The following is an 18,745-nucleotide window of genomic DNA, read 5'->3' on the forward strand; positions in this document are numbered from 1 at the left end:
TACGTATAGATGGCGCTATCTGTAAAGCGATATTAAAAATAAAGCTTTAAGTAGGGCTGTGAAAGCTTATCAATATTCTCAATATTATGCTCCCCCTCCTTTTATGCTTTTAATTAACTTGCCTCTAAGGCATTTTTATTCTACTTAAAGTACCTAATAATATTAATTATAATTGTTTTAAATTATTCTATACACTGATAAGTATTCGATAAAAAACCGTATGACTGTTGGAATTTCAGCTTGAAAATTAAGGAACAATTAATTTTAATGACTAGATTAATAATTTTATCGACAAATAAATTGACCCTTTAACTTCAAAGCTATTATAGCAAAATAAGGCGGAGCGTGAACACCTCGAACACAATAAGTTTTAATGAGGAAAGTTTCAAATTAACTCCGTACCTAAGTAATTATTACAAAATTAATGAAGTAGTATCTAATAATTTTTCAAGTAATAACTTTCAATAACATTTTATTTTATAAGAAAGCTTTTTGTAACTGCCAGTTCGGACTAATTACTTTTAATAATTTTATTTGGAACTTATTAAAAGTTTTTACATTACCATGAATGAGTAAGTTATACGCATCGTAGCAGATACTGTTAAAGACGATACACTTTTAAATGAAAATAGAACTATCTCGTATTTACCTATAAAAAAATAAGCATCACGGGAGTTCATGGGACAAACATCTTCCGAAGTTGAAACGTTTTGCGGAATTTACAATGGCCCTGCATACTTTTGCTATGAATTACATTTTTAAATTCAAAACATAACTGAATGATTAAAAGCGGTATTAACAACAGTTGTTGTTTCCTTTCATTTAAATCTTTTTGTGTAAATATGAAGGGTGTCTATAGACAAGAGTTTCTGAGCTCGTTATACGATATTTTGTTGGTGCGTTCTTTGAATTTAAATCCAGTACAAAGTAACCTATCTTAGAACAAGGAAACAATTCAGGCAAGTTTAGGCATGCTAACTTACCTTTTGTTGTAGTAAGTTTGTTTCATGTGTAGTGAGGATTCGTTGAAACGATATTAAGTACGTTTTTCCTAGTAAAAGTGTATTCTCTTGAAAGCTTATTAAAAATGTATTTTTACTCCAGAAACCAAACCAACTGTTAGCTGTCACAAAGTTATTCCGATAAGAGATTAATAACATAACTTCAACAATACCGAACTCACGTAAATCAAGCGTCGTATTTTCGCAAAACTTTTCATCATATTATTTTCCAATTTCTACATTTTCATCTGAATTTATATTAATTATAAAATTTAGGTGCACCTGTGTTAGCCAAATGCGCGATTCTTGACCTACAGGTCCAGTGTTAAAAGTCCGTTACACATTGTTCTTTTCTAAGTGCCAAAAACTGGCTCGTACGGTAATGAAAAATGGTATTAGAACCATCTTGCCAATAAAACTGATTCAAAAATTGACACGTCAATAATAATTAATAAAGATAATTTTTTCAACAATAATTTATATACTAATTATTGTTGACGTGTAACGTAATACTATAACATTAAGTTAGGTGACGTGTACCTATTACTGTTTTTATTATGTTCGTCATATGTGCGAAATGTTTTAGTTGAAATCTCTTAGTGTAAGAATTTGATCAATGTATTGGATTTTACTTGTTACCTTACTAATCTTACCTTACGACTATCACACGTAATAATGTTGCACGAAAGTAATGATATTATATTAAATAGCTACGTTACTTGTGTTTAGACTACGTTTAAATATAAAGTCTTCAGTTCTAAATATAGCTAATAAATAATGAACAACGAATCTGCAAGTGTAATTTCCAAAGCAAGTGCAACTGTCTTCATTTGCATCACAAGGATCCCCACTGTTTTGACTTAGGAAGCTATTCTTAAAACATTTGCATATTAAATAGCATTTACCGTACATTAGGTATGTCTTCCTAGATGTTAACTGTATTCAGTAAAAGAGGTCGACTAAAAATAGCCTGCTAGAAAATTCTCAACTTTTTTTATGTAGTATGTTTTCCGATATTTGTGGAAGTATGATGTTGTGCGTTTCCTCCGACCTAAAAGTAGTATCATCAACCATTCGATCCACTGACTTGCTGGAAATTGGTTTTATGAGTATTCCTACAAAGTAACTTAGAGGTTAGCAGTAGGAATATAGAAGTATCAAACCAAAGACCAGATAACGAAATTTAGATGGGCGTTTGTCAAATTATGTACAAGAACTGTAACTTTGACTTCCACTATTTATAAACCATTATGCAGAATCAATGAAATATGATTAAAGGACACGTTAGGTACCCGTAACACACATACGATGCTTTATTGTTTCATTTATTTATTATTCGATGAGTCCGCTTCTACTTGTACTAAACACATAAAATAATAAAGAACAACGGGTAATAATAATAATATCATCTTCTTGTGTTAAGTAATTAATAAAACAATAAGTGTGTATGGTGTTAACTTTTATATCAAATTACCTACTTTCTTCTCTGATCTTATTCATAGAAATGGAATTACAACCACAGCACACGCGCATTACACACTTAAAACTTACCTCGTTCTTTAAAAGAAAAAAAAATGTTATCTCTCATTATTTTTTATTATTGTTATTTTGTGTGTTTCTGTGTGTGTGTTTTGCTGATAATAAATCTTATGTCTATAAATTATTTACTGATTTTTATTCGCGCTGTATGCGCAAATCCAATTATATGTTCCTTGACATAACGTCGTAAATAACAAGAAATAGCTAGCTCCACCAACATTTCGTCTCAGAGACAGAGCAGACCCCAACAGATATATTTAACGGTAAAAGCAGTGAATAATTGTTTAGAATCCAGAAAGAAGTAACCCTACAAGCCATTTCTTTATTTACAGCCCAAGGTCGTGTTTTTATTTTCAACACAAACATCTTTGAATCTACGGTTCGTAGCAATTACGACTTCAACAGCTATCGAGCGTTAATCGCCTACAACCAATTCTAACATAACGCTGTTTAAATATGGATTCAATTTAATCAAGTATTATGTAATTGCGTATTTACATACATAGTTTTGAGTTTACGATCTAATTAAGTTGACATGAGTAATGGTATAACGTGTAAATTAATCATCGTGATGAAATAGTGTCGGATTTCAACATGCTTTGTTATTAGAAAACAAGCTGTTGCTCTACCGAGACATAAGTGTTATTTATTTATGTTATGTAGCTAACACATTTTATTTAAACACATATGAAATAAAATAACATTATTTTTGCTTAGCTATTAACGGATTATTATTATCATATAACACTCTAACTTAACTTCTGCGTCGTAAATATTTAAAATCTTTTAAAAGGTTACATCATTTTAACTTTTTCAATCTTCAAGTACAGTCAGGGTCAAATCTAACCAGTTTTTAACTGTATATGTGTATTATTATTTGCTTGGCACCCGCTAGAAATCACCCATCGCCGAATAAACAAGTAAGTGAGTGCAGAACTCTATGTTATAATTGTGACTATAATAAAATAAAGCTTGCATATCGTAACAGGCTTACTTCATTCTTTTTTATTACTTTAATTTTTGTTCAGATTTCTATAAAACAAATACTATTCTACAACTGTCTTACAAGAGATACTTTTTGTGTGTATAATTATCACATATATGCACACTAATATAATACCATGAATATATCAAAATTCGACGAAATAAATGATGTAATTAATAAGAACATATAGGGATTCTTAAAGAGAAGTTACAAACGATACAATGAGAAGGCATCCATCCAATTGAATTGCAACTTGATAGCTGAATGTTCAACTTGTGAAATGCAATTCAACTGTGGCTTCGAGTGCAAAGTTTTTTCAAAAGTAGCAAGTATTGTTTACGTAAGCCGGAATTAAACCAATTAAACAAAGGAAAGTGTTGTTATTCAACCAATCCAACCAAGGATGGCCATTTTATTGAAATAAAGTTTTAAAGAGAATATTCTAAGGGTATTATTACTTTTGATTGTTAAATAAATTAATAATCAAGAGGAAATATGTGGTTGCTTGTTTGTTTGGCTCCTAAACCACAGGACTGATTTGAGAAATACTTTCACCATTACAATCCCACATTAACTCTGATGAACATAGGTATTTAATAGTTTCAAAAACGTAAGGGATTCATATAAAAACTCCGTTAATGTGTGAGGGGTGAGATATATACCAATAAAAATCCCTACGTTGCGAAACCATTGACAATAAAGTTATGCTCTACAGTTTAATAGGACACATCAATATCTACAAAAGAGTCCGGTATAACACATGTCTAACTGTTACATATTCAATAATATAATTATACAGCTGTGCGAAGACGGGATTGAACGCCAAAAACTCCAATACTTTTCTTATTTTAGATATAAATATACGTTATTTAAATCAAATAGATATATAGATATATAAATATCCATAAAGATGAATATAACTCTTAAAGAAATTAAATGACGGATCCTGTTAGAGTTAGTTATACAGTCAAAATCTGTTATAACGACATACTACTCATATTTGGTTACAAATACCAATGACGTTGTTATTAACTACCTGATAAAATAGAATCCAACCTTTGATTTTGGTCAATATAACCGGTGAGTTGTTCTAAGCGAAGTCGTCATACGGCCAAAACTAATATTCAATCTCAATCCAATTTTAGCCTACTTAGATCGAGAATTCAATCCATTTCTACAGAAAAGCATGCCAATATTCATATCATAGATTGAGTTACCAAACTATTTTTTCAACCAATCCTTTAGAGGACCGATCAGAGATTGAAGATTGCCCTCTGTATGAAAATTAGTGTTTACACATAAACGGTTTTGACTGTAGTTAGTAGGAGCTGATTAAGTCAGGGCTAGGGCAATTAATACGTATTAATACGAGACCTAACGCTAACAATAATTAAATAAAGTATCAGATTTAGATTTTGATTTACATATTTGAGTCATATAAAGCAATTTTGACTTTCAATCTTACCCTAAATGGCTTAGGAAACTTTTAATGTACGACGCGGCTAGCTACGGCGATTAGGTTTTTAAATTTTTAACTCTGGTTAAAATTGCACATCAAAAATTTTCATATAATAATGGAAATGTTAGCCCTAAAATGGCTTAAGACTTAAACCAATTTAGCTCTTAAATTAAGAGACAAATCATTTTATTAAAATTTGAGAAAAAAACATTGTGATGAGATTACCCTTTAGCCTCGGATGTGTTTCTTGCATCTTATTTTTTTTAAGAAAAGTAAAGGCTATTCAGATGTCACATTGACCAACTACTGAGACGGCCCACGCGGCTGTTGCAAGTTTTAATAGCTGAAGATGAGCGAAACACCGACAGCTCGTAGGAGTAGTTTTAAATATAGGTATTTAAGATGTTGTTTCTTTACAATAAATGAGATTTGAATATTGTTTTGTCTTATTCATTTCTCTCTATCTTCCAAAGTGAAAAGCTTCCTATATGCCTTTAATTATCTGGTGAGCCTGCCCGATAGCCGTGAAAATTACACCACTATGAGCCTCTTACCCTTAGGTCTCTTGGTGCAGACATCCCGTACTTATTAATATATTCACAATTCTCACCCACTATATTTGGCTGCGTGCAGCTAATATACATTCTACACATATTAGATACTCCTGACATTTATTACATATAACTTTTAATACATATTTCACAATCCGCTGGAAAATACACCAAATTCTTTTACATAAATTTGGTCTATTATTGAATTATCTTAGTGGATTCGTATAATATTGAGGTAAAAATGAATATTGTAATCGAATGTGGCTCACGCATTCCTTTGACGTATCTGAATATTGAATTTGTTACGTTGTTAGATGAGCAGCTGATCCTCCCTTTGTCAAGACATATTAATATGAATAAAAGTGACTATTTCTACCACTTTCATTTTTTGTATAAACTGTTCCGTAACTGTTGTTTGAAGAGAGAGTACCTCTTGCCGTAACATTGTCATCCCTGATTCATTTCCAACGTCTGAACTCCGTCTGTAAAAACTAACGTAGGAGATCAGACACCTGTCGTTCGAATTCTTTCTTACAACAGAATGAACGCTACTTATTGAGAGCTTGATACATTCAGTAGTGAGCTAATCAGTTTGAATAAAAACGTTGGCAATAGTGCCTAACCGCATTGTTAATCGAATAACTATTTTTAAATAGATAATTGCTAGTAAAAACTAAAATTTGGATTTGCAAGTGTAAAATTTCTATTATTTGACGGAAAATGTACGTTAACAGTAATTGTGATGTATTTTAAAATAGATAGAATATAATAATTAGAATAAAATACGCGTTAAATATATCTTAATTCTACGATTATTTGTTTTAAATTTGAAGTTATAAAACCGTTTCGATGTTTCGTGTATATGACCGGTTGGACACTGGACTACGCATATATTCAAGAAAATTCTTCAAAGAACAGTCTAAATGTGTTGTATGCGTTTCTAGATTCATCTCCTGATTGCAAGGTTCCATGGTGTAATGGTTAGCACTCTGGACTCTGAATCCAGCGATCCGAGTTCAAATCTCGGTGGGACCTACTGTTTTTACTTTCATTGTTTACTTTTCATTACAATTATTTACTGTATGTCTTCAACGAACTATTCTCAAATGTGAAATGTTTTTGATTAGCTTAACATCTTTATCATCCGGTTCCTTTATTTTATAATTCATGTATACAGACTAACATACATACTACCTTAAACTACTAACAAGTTTTATTACTATTAAAAAAAAAGTAACTTACATTCATCTCTGTCGTGCCAAACCTGTTCAAAATATAAATATCAATTTCTGGTGCAAAGCTGAGGATACATCTAAACTGAATTGATGACGGGCGGCGGTGGCCAGTTCACTCAGACAGCAGGGCATGCATCCCCGGATGGATCTTAAATACTTTTAAGGCACATACAATCCAAGCATCTCCGGAAGCAAGCCCATGCTTTCTGTTCTAATCTTTAAAACATTTATATATTCCTATTTTTGTAATACACTCTACGGATAAAGTTACCAACCAATACTAGATAACTTTTAACAGCATGTTAATGTTTACTGTTAGTTAGTAAAGAACAATTTTAATATAATATTGGTTTAGGCTTCGCGTTTTCATGATATAATGAAATCAATTTTGCTTAATAAAGGCTCGGCTTTAGTGTTTCAAACTAATCTCAAACTAAACAGAAATTGTTTATTGGAACATTGAACCGTTTTCTGTGTAAATTATTTTAGTATGTACTGCTGTTTATTGAGATAACTTAGTAAGTTATCACCTTTATAAATTCCTTAAGATATATTTTATTTTTTAACATAAGTATCTGTCAATATTGTGAAAAAATTTACCGCATTATGTTTTGATTTATACCTACCAAAGCCAAGCCAGGTCAGGCCAGCTAAGTTAATTTTGAAATCCCCAAGTGAAACACTTATGCCAATAACATAGCGAACATACCAAAAAAGATTTTAAACATGCAAAACCGTATTTTGAGGTAAAATGAGCGCTTCGCTGCTTTCCAGATTGCGCGACAGAGCCGTAAGTAAATACTTTGTAAAATTTCACGATTAAAGTCTTCCATACAATAGTATGCGATAAACGTATTCCAACAGATTCTGATGTTCATACAAATTTTTTGTTGTTTTTTGTATTAACTCTTTAACACGTTGATAGGCTATAAAAAAACCCCAAACAAAATTTGATTTCCAGAAAAATAACTCTTGCTACATCTCTTCTGTTAACTCCATACAGTTACAGGCCCCTCAGATAGTTACAATTTGGTCATATGGAAAGTTCACAAAAAGGGAGCTAAGATACAATACAAACAAATTTTCAGCACCACCGCGCGAAAATTTTAATACACACACAAAAGTTGGCGGCCATCTTTTTTCTGCCAATAATTTTTTTTTACTAACCTAATTGCTCAAAGTTTTATTTATATCGTGAGATACATTGTAATTTAACGGTATTTATAATTTTACCATTCCATACTCTACAGCTACGATGTTTCCTTGTCCCATAAATAACATTATTTAGCTGAATATTATATGAGAACAGATGGAATTTCTCAACACTCGTACCACGTATCAGGACGTGTTTGCGATGACACACGTCCGATATTGATGTGTTTTTGTACAGCATTTGTTTACTATATTCAAGAACAATTCAATTTTCGGAAAAATAAAAGGTTTCTAATTTGCTTTGCCTTTGCGTAGTTATATGTGAACAAACTTTTTACATACATACATAGATTAATGGAGTCAAATGACTTGTTACACATAACTATATGAAATATTTTTTTATTATTTTAGAACCATTTCATTGAAATGACACGATAAAGTAATTAAATCTACGAATAAGCATAACATATCGATTTCAAATTTACAACTAATTAACATTTGTTAGAATTGTTTAGACCATTAAATTCTAAGCTTTTACTTAATCAAAGTACAGCAAGCCGTGTTCTAGTGCCAGACCCAAATTCACTGAGTGGATTCATTCATATGTTCTAACGAACTGTCGCGACACGAGGGTCATCCACATCACAAGTTTGTACTCCAATTAACTAACTCGTAACGCGAGCCGTGTTGTTTTAGTTCCTAGCTCTTTGACTATTGAGTTTGTGGTCGACACTTTAAAAGTTAATTACGACGTTGATGATATTGAGTCCGTTCGATATGTATAAATTTTATATACTCTCGTATCGGGAACTAGGAACGTCAAAGCGTCTATCAGGATGACCAAAAATGTATATTTTATTGTCGTGGTTACCGAAACAAACCTTATAGGATGTCCTTTCTCTTTATAATTAAACTAATCAACGCTAACAATTTATATCTGGCTCTTAACGACTTTTTTCATAGTTGTCAGTATTATATTTTTCTTAAAAATCAAATGATTAAATACTATCTTAAGTCAATATAAACAATGATTATTTATATTAGTCTATATATCTAATCACAGAATAATAAAAACTTCACTTAAATATTCGTAGACTCAAAAGTCGGCAGATTCGGTATTCGGCCAAATATAATTTATAACAAGTAACATAATAATCGTCGCTAGTCTACTTTATATATGTGTATCCCTGAGATTCGTATCACTAATCAGCTAATTAATACGGGCAAAGGGTATCCCAAACCCATTGATAACTTATCAGGGGGATACACTTGGATTTATTAGAGAAAAGCGCTTTTGAAATTTCCACACGATTTGGTAGACGCTATTCAACCGATTCTTATTCAGATATAGAAATCCATGAAGACTTGCCTGGCTTAAAAAAGGTAGATACCATGTTTTAAGGGATAACACTCACAAAAATATTCATGATTATTTCATGTATAAGGCATGTATGTTGTAGTAAAAGATATTTTATAAGTTGCGAGGTCGTCTCTTAATGCCTACCACGTAGTGTTCTACCAGGTCCTCCAATGAGTATAGATTACAGATAACAGTACATTATTATTGTAGAACGTATATTTCTTTCAAAACATAATCAATGCAATTGGAGGGTTAAACGTTCATGAATAAATGGGGAGGGACTACAATAATGCCTCGTGATATTAAAGGCCTCTTAAGAAATTGTATGGTGATCGTTATAGGGCAACAAATGGAGATACATATATGTGGAAGTCTGCCAGGATACAAGGTATAATGCCGAAGAGAGTGTTTCATTACTTTCGTCTTGATTATTCAATAACGTAATCAATCTACTTTCAAATCTAACAGTTTTGTTTTGAGTATGTGTTTACGATACATTAACGTTTCACGACAGCCTATTCGTGTCGAACACGTGTCCAGTCCGATTCCATCTGCTCTTGCGCACATAGATGGTCAATTTTTCTTAGTAAAGATTAGCCGTCATGGCCGTTGGTGGTCATCAATTCCAATTTATGTCAATTAAGTACGGTAAAAAACTGTACATGGCTTTATTACTTTAAAATTGGCACATCGTGAGCAGTCTGGTCCAACTTAAGCGATAGGATAGCTTAGATCTTTAATTATAGTCGCAATTTTATTTTATTGCTAATTATTTGTCTATAATTCATTGACAGGCACAATTGTCTGTTAACTCCAAAAGATTCTAACAGATGTCGATACTTTTCGACTGGATTGATACCACGTGTTATTGAAGCTAAAGTATAAATTAAATTTATTTTGTATTAAACGAAATACCGTGAAATTCAATTATTTCTAAATAATAAAATTTAATTTTTGACCGAAGTGTAAATCAAATTCAAATTATAGTGACGATAATACAGTGAAATTATTCTTTCGTGTCACGGTATTAAGGCTAACTAAATCCACATTAAGGAGAAACGAAGTTCGCGGACGCAGCTAGTATATTATAAAATGAATCCTCATCGCACGTATCGCAGTATCGTCCTACTGACTGCGTACAGTGATGAGATGTTGTTTCTATTAGGAAACTACTTAAAAATAATGTATCTTTATTTTATACCGCGCAATGTCGGAACGATACTACAGCGGATTGCTAACAAAATCGAAGCATAACGTCGGATATCCTTTCAGAGGTCGCGTCAAAGTTTTAGTACGGAAAAGAATACCATTCTTAGTTTCTTACTTCTAACTTTTAATAGTAACAAAAGTTGCCTAAAGTTTTGACTGCTTGAGGAAGTGTAACACTCTCCTTCTAAAGATTTTTATAAAAATTATTTAAATTTATACTAACGCTATGTATAAACGGTATGAAATATTGTTATAGACTTCACTTAAACGGCATGGTTGATTTTTATAGTTTAAGTTTAACCTAAAAATAATTAAATGTAGTATTTATTGTCTTTGAAATCATCCAATTACTACCAGATTTACACATTCGTTTTTCAGCTTTTTACCGCACGAATATAAAATATGTTTCAACGTTAACAATTAGACGTTTTCTAATTCAAATATTCTTTAAGTTATATAGCTTACCAACCAAAACATTTGGCTTAAAAGCATCTTCGTTTCCAAATGTCACCATAATTATCGCTTTGTCATGAAGGTACGGCTTCTACATAATTAATCACTCCCGTCCGTTTAAATGATCTTTGGACCGATTCGTTTGACCTTTCGGCTCAAATATTAGAAAATATAATATTTTATGAGTATTTACTTAAATAAAACCTAAGCATAACAATAAAATATGCAGTATTTACTATTTTTAACCTACATAATAATAATAAAAAATAATCAGAAAAAAGTCCTTGTTGCAGTGTTCCTTTAACGCTGGCAGCATTTTCTCACTGTATATACTTATTCGTTCAGTGAGGAAAGCCCAGTTCTGGGGTCACCGTAACTATCTACCGCTAACTTAAATCTTAGAATTGCGCCTGTGCACTTGAACCCCCACGGCCCAAGAGTCTCTACAGCATAGGGAATAAAATTGAAGTTGGAGGAAAGAATCTTATATTTGAACCATTTATTAGTATATTTAAAGGAAACAATATTGTTGGAAAATGTATATTTAACAGTCAAAAAAGTATTAATGGATATTTAGAAATTGATATTTCATTGATGTAAACGTCAATAGCCATGTCTTTGCAACCTTTTTGTCACCCTATAGGAATATTTTTATATTTTTATAAATAATTAAACATCAGAAATGTTATCAAATACCTAATTTATAATCGGCGAATAGCTCATGTAATTTAAGTCCTTCGAGCCAGATTTAAAAGCGATTTATTTTTATTTTTTTATAAATAATTGAACATCAGAAATGTTATCAAATACATAATTTATAATCGGCGAATAGCTGATGTAATTTAAGTCCTTCGAGCTAGATTTCAAAGCGATTTATTTTTACAATATGAAATATTATTTACATCTCAGAATATCTTAGTGCATGTGAGGAGGAATTAATTATACGTTATAGATGCGTAGTCTGAAAACCAATGTAATTAAATAGAATTACCTACATAATTCGCCAATGTTTCGGGTTTTATCTAACTATGACAACTATGAGACTATTGATATTTTCCACCTCACCATAGAAGATGTGACGAAGTTTTTGAAGAGGCGGGAAGACTCTGATTTTGTTTAAGTAGTAATTTAAAATATTAATTATTATTTGCTGTGCTTGTTTCAAACGTTAAATTTCAGTTTTCTTTAGTTTAATTTTTTTTTAATGTATTTTGTCTATAAATGAACTTACGTGTTTTCTGTTACATACATATTGTTAATCAATGTATTACATAGATTAAGAATATGTTACTGTTTTGGCTTTCTGTATTGACTAAGTGTTTTGTTTATAATGTGTATGTTAGCTGTAAGATTACTAGTAATAAAATAAATAAATAAATAGATTGTTCTAAGGCCGATATTTATGTTTAATAAACATGCACATACCGTCTTAATTAGAGTAACTTATATTGGTAGTTTTACATATAATTGTAGACTTATATCTTGTGTTTCATGTGTACATAGGAATATCTATATCTGTCGCTAAAGTATTCAATAGTAGAAAGCCGATATATCTTCATTTGATTGTAAAATGTATCGCGTGAGCGTTTTAACCTAGCTTTTCCGTAGCACCGAGTGATACGAACTGATAGTTATATTTTAACAAAAAGTTTAACTTTATCGGCATCAATATTTCTTATAAAAAACAACGTATCATTTAGAACGGATCGAGAAAATTAATATCTCTTTTATTTCCTGATTTGAAGGACTAATATATCGTTCCTGTATTATATTGAAATTCTAAGGAATATTCGAATTAAAATATAAAAGGCCACTTCCGCTTAAAAAAAAGTAAAGATAGACGACAGTATTTTACATTAAATAAATAAATATCTGAACAACACACAAGACAGTACTTTAAAAAAAACCATTCCGTTATAGTTTTTTCATGATAAACATAAGTTATCAATTCGACGTATAGTTATAGAAAATACGTATCTTAAATCTTGTATACTTTCACCTACAGTGAAATTAAGGAAATAACTGTAAATTAAACTGAAAAAGAACATTTATCTATGGCAATTAATATAAGTAATATAAAGGGCTTTGATACAAAGTTGGGTTCTTTTCAGGCAAATGAGAAATCTTGAGAACATCTTTTGGCGTCCGTTTCAGCGTATCTTTTAGTTTACTTCGGAGATTTTTATTTATGTTTGACGGACATTCATCTGAGTATGAAAAGTATTTTAAGCGTGGTAATACCGTATCGATTTTTACAATAATGTCTTTATATGTAACATTTTTATGGTATAAATTTGATTAATATGACTATCGCTGACTGCGATTTCTGAAAAATAGGCTACATAATCTCTGTTAATAAGTTTTATTGTAGTAGTGGCGTAATTAAAAAAAACAATGGTGATGGTCGTGTTAGTCCGGGAAGCAATTTGATTTATACAAACGGAAACCTGACTCGTTTCGTTCTGTGTGGCGATATTCTTGGTAATCTAAGATTTGTAAGGTCTTTATGAATTTTAATGAAATATACCATTAAGGAGTCAAACACAAACTAAAAGAAAATTACTCAAGATTATTTCTTAAGACTACGAAATCCGAACGTCTTTAGTCGCTGTAAAATAAGATAACTCATCAATCACGACTCCTTTCACAGTTTTGGCCAAACAAATTTGTACTGAAAGCTTTAAGGCTTCAAAAGATCTTTCTTTACGAATCACGAAAAAAGAGAACATAAAAAAATTACTAAAAATATATTTACGAATTGACAAGAACACACTGGATTGAAATGCGTTCATTTATCACGTTTATTCTGTTATTCGTTTAATTAAACGTATAATCGTTCTGTTTTTTATTATAAGTTTTGATTAATTATATTTCTTTTATTTGCAGTATAAATTTTGCACTTCTATATAATTTTTTAAATTAATTTATTTAATGGAGTTGATTAAAAGTTATCGCTTCATAGCGATAAAGCTAGTAGTTGAACTTTTTAATGATTTTATTCTTTATTTTTATATCATGTAAATATAATGCAATTAAGTGTGAAAAAATAAATAAAGCTTCTTTGCTAAACTATAACATTTCTTTATCAAAAATGTTCATCAAATCTTTAAAAATAAGTATATCAATAAGTGATAACATAACAAACAAACTGTCACATTAAATATGAATTTATACCTAGGTGATTCATAACAAAAATCTCATTAAAATTTCAGACATTATGAAAACGAATAAAACAAATCATTCACCCTTCTTCCGCCCACTGAAAGTTTTCTTAAACAAGAATGAGAATAACAGAAGTAGCGTCGAGCCTAATTTAACTTTAACCAAACAAAAGTTGATGTTACGAGTGTTAATTTTAATTAAAAAATGTATATAAATACAATAATTATTCGTATAGATTATATCCACAATTATTAATTATTCATTAACCAATGTTTATCGACAAAAGGGTAATTAACAAAAACTTTTCGTTTGGTACACTTTGAAATTTATTAATTATTAAGTCATTAAACCAAAATAGAATTTTTATTTAAATATTCACAATAAGTAAGCCAATAATGTTATGATTTTTACTGTGCCTTTCCTATATTCAAAATGTTGTAATTTCAGTAATTGTAAAACTTTGTTATGTTCTTTATGATTGGCGCTAATCATGAAGAAGAATGATAACGAGAGATAGCGGGTTAAAATGGACAAACATTATACTAGAAGGGCGACAAAGAGGAAGACAGAGCAAGAGCTGGGCAGATGATATATATAGAATAGGAGGCACAACTTGGACAAGCAGAGCTAACATTATAAAGACAAGCAGCTGGAACAGGCATATGTGTGTATTAAGTTAAATATGTTATTATAACAAATGTTTATATATTAACTGGGTGTCAGGAATATGAAGAATTATTTAAATTAATATTATAACAATAATTGAAATAACTTTTAGTTCTCAGAAGATGGCTGTTTGCACGCAATTCTAGAAAATTGGACATATATTTAAATTATAAGAAAGAATTTCACGTATACTTCAAAGCATTATTCTCCATTGTTTCTGTGGCATTGGCATCTAAAGAATTTGTTTAAGCGGTAAAGAATGCCTTTCGTTTTTACCCTTTATCTCAGAATTGAGATTGAATTCACGCATTTTTCAATATCGTCATCATTTGTACGTATATATGATGTTTTGTAACCCAAAAAATCGAATTGGAAGACAAAATTATAATTTGAAAAAATATAATAATATTTTATTTAGGGCAATCCGTTCTACTGGCAATCATCTATAATATACAGGTGCTCTGGTGCACCATGGGCACGATATTGCAAAAAAGCAGTCAAGCCGCACCTCGAACAATCTTTCAGCCTTGCAGTAGTGTTATACATGCATCACTATACACGAAGAGCGTAAGCTTGTCGAGTGAAACTAGTCCTATGTAGGACAATAAATACGGTAACAAATAATAAATACGGCTTATATGGGCACTTTTTAATTACTTAGGGGTCACCGTTTCATGTATCAGTCAAGACCACAATTAAGAAAATAAAGAAAATGTTGTGTGTTTAGCTTGTAAGTTTCTGACTTGCGCATTTTCTTTTCTCTTTGAAATAACATGTATAAACACATGCATACTATTTCCGCCACAGCCTGAACTCGTAATGTAAACATAATGTTAGAATGTTGTATGGTATACAAGAGAGTGTATGCGTAATGACTGATGAAGCCACTTTTAATTCAATATAAGTAGTCTTCTTTAATAATTCTCATAAATGAAATTTAATACCAGCCAACGCGATTTAGATATTTTAAGCGAAAAAATTAAATTCTTGTTTTAACATCACGTCCGTGGGATAAAGCTTTTAAATTTGAGGGTATAACACAATTTGGCGAGAAAACTGAATTTTGCGTTCATTATAAGTTGAGAAATTGCTTTTGTCAAACCTAATTCATGTATAACAGATATTTCATACGCTTGTAAATACTTGATAAAACAGCGTGTATGAGGCTCAATTTTGAATATTTTAATGGGTAATAATAAAATAATTTTATTGTAATATGCGTGTTTTACATTTATATCCAACCGAGCACTTAAAATAAGTGTATCCTTCTTTTGCAACGGCTCGTAGCAATTACAACTGGTTAATACATTAGAAGATATTATGTAGGAACTGGAAATATAACACAAATAACTATGTTGTTATTACTTGAATCAAATTAGGAGTTAGTCATTGTTTAAAATAAAATAATTGTTTTTGTGTCTTTGTTATACCTAAAAAATTTAAAGGCCCTGAGAATTTTGGTTTTATAAACTTAATATCTTATTGAAGATAAATTACAAGTTTTCTTTAATTAGGAAATGTGTACGTCTTCAAAATTACTTGTTTTAGTCATCTCCCACTGAAACAATGCAGGAAATAAATATTATTTCAATAGTAAGTGAATCCGAGCGATATTTTTTTAACCTTTGGAAAGTGTATTCACAAAGTCGAACTTATGATGAAGCTCATATTTACAGTTTTTAAAATTAACTTTATAATCAGTGAATGTATTATTTCAGGTTAAAACTTTAGTGAAAATTTATATACACTAATTTTCCTTTAATATTTTGATACACTTCTAAGTATGTTAGTGTTAAATTTTCACGTCTAATTACATTTTGGCTCGGGATCTTAATCACATATCTCTATGCCGTGCTTCTAATAACATTGTATAATTAATACATCGAGTTAGCGAAAATCTGTTCTTGTCTACTGAATAATCAGTCAGTGTATTTGTATCATGTATCATGTTATTTGTAAATTAACTCAAGACGATGTAGTTGTAGCGAGTTGCAGATTTTCCTATTGAAAATGAGGAAAGACAGACTTATTTTACCAATGTTTGTCTAAATCTATCTATCTATCTGTTATAGGCTTCGTAGTTACGTTGTTACTTTGTTCTAGTACTTAAAGTATACCCTGAGTTCTAGAAGGCTTACACGGAATCGGAACTTGGCTTTTAAAGAAAAATAATTTATAAGGCAGGTACAGAAATGTATCCTCCGTGCCCCAGATTCGGGATTTTACTTACACTTTAGAAACCGGGAAAGCCTTATAATAATAATAATATTTTGCAAGAATATGGTACAAAAATATTATGGCGGTACAATCTAAAGTACGTATCCTGCCACACATAGTGGCGTGCAAATTTGTTTTAAAAAGTAGGATTAAAATTACCTAAAGATTATTAGAAGTTATAATTACATTATGATTAATATCATTATAGTAAATTCTTAAACGAGTGTTATTTTAAAACCTTATTAAAACTTACCTACGTTATCAAAGCAATATTGATTTTAACGTTTAACGCAAATAATAATTAATAGAATAATAACACATTTCTTCCAAATGTACATTAAGTCGATTTCTAAAAAATCTTGTAGAAAGATATTTAAATGTTTTTTGGTAAATTATTATAAACCTTGACCTGTTATATAGCAAATAAAAGGTGGTTTTCCTATACAATACCAGATTAATTTTTGGCATGTTTTATCTAGCGGCCAAATAAATAATCCTAGGTTTCTTATACGAATTAAAACCTCTTTAAGTAACACAACATTACTATTTACGGATAATTTGAATGCATTATCATAAATGTTTGTATATTGATAACAATCCGGCAGCCTAGTTAATTTTTATGGGACCAGTCGCTTGATGTTTGCCGCCGTCCATTTATACCCGCTATACCAGGAAGTTTAGAAGTGCATTTTCGGGCTTTGAGGTAACTTCTCTTAAAGACCGCTTCTAAGTCTTTATAAGTCGGCCTAAGATTACATTGTTACCTCGCAATGTTCACTTTCGCTGTACAATAATGCTGTGATGCAATGAGTACGCACCTTCAATCTTTTCTACCTATTTTTCGCTTACAATGTATTAATTAGTTTGAATGACGTTAATTAGAAATTAACATAATTAACAGTTCAATAATTCCATTGAAGTAATTCAGCACATTGCGGATGAATTTCATAAATTATATGTGAATGTTTTCATGACACTGCGGGATTTAAAACAGTTAATTATGATCCTTGAATACAGGTGTATAAAGCTGAAACCTTGTCTCTTTGAAAGAACTACCGCATAAAAGAAAATCATATTGTTAGTGGGCATTTTTTGGAAATTATACAAATAATCAATTGTTGCAAAAACATTGGGAACCGACCATATAAAAACTATGAATTAATAATATTATCCTAGTTCTTGAGAGCGGTTACTACTGACCATAGGGCATAGACTACGATAACTTAACAGCCTATTTAATATTCGAGTATCAAACGATATTCTTTGTAATATCTGAAAAAGCTTTGAAATATTCTTGCGTCCATAGTATGGGACTTAAAGAAACGATGAAATATGTTTTGGTCAAATCCGATAATATTTCATATATTCCCATGGATATTTCCATACAAAAACCCTTTAACGACGAACCACAGTGCACATAATATTCAGTTGGCAAAACACTATTGATTATTTGCCGTTATGATGATATTGAGGTTATGAGGCGACTCGAATAAACTCTCGTCATCAAAACGTATAGCTTATCAATCCTTGCATCAATATTACAGTTGTTTATAGTATTCTGATTAACTTTGTTACAGTTTTAAGCGGTTTTATCTGATAAAAAATTGAAGCAAGTTAATTATGAATATTTTTTTTATTATTATGCTTACGTAAAGACATACCGATTCTGTCATACAAGTTATGTTAGTTAATCATAGTACTGAACACAATTTCATAGATACGGTTAAAATCCAAAATATTTAATATAAATAATTAT

General features: G+C 30.6%; 1 non-coding gene across 1 annotated transcript; it reads left to right on the plus strand.

Moving 5' to 3' along the window:
* Window positions 1–6,498: 6,498 nt before the first annotated feature.
* Window positions 6,499–6,570, plus strand: Trnaq-cug. Its single transcript has one exon. It is a non-coding gene; the product is annotated as a tRNA-Gln (tRNA).
* Window positions 6,571–18,745: the final 12,175 nt, after the last annotated feature.

The sequence above is a fragment of the Pieris brassicae genome, chromosome 4 (genome assembly GCF_905147105.1).
Source record: "Pieris brassicae chromosome 4, ilPieBrab1.1, whole genome shotgun sequence".
Taxonomy (NCBI): Eukaryota; Metazoa; Arthropoda; class Insecta; order Lepidoptera; family Pieridae; genus Pieris; species Pieris brassicae.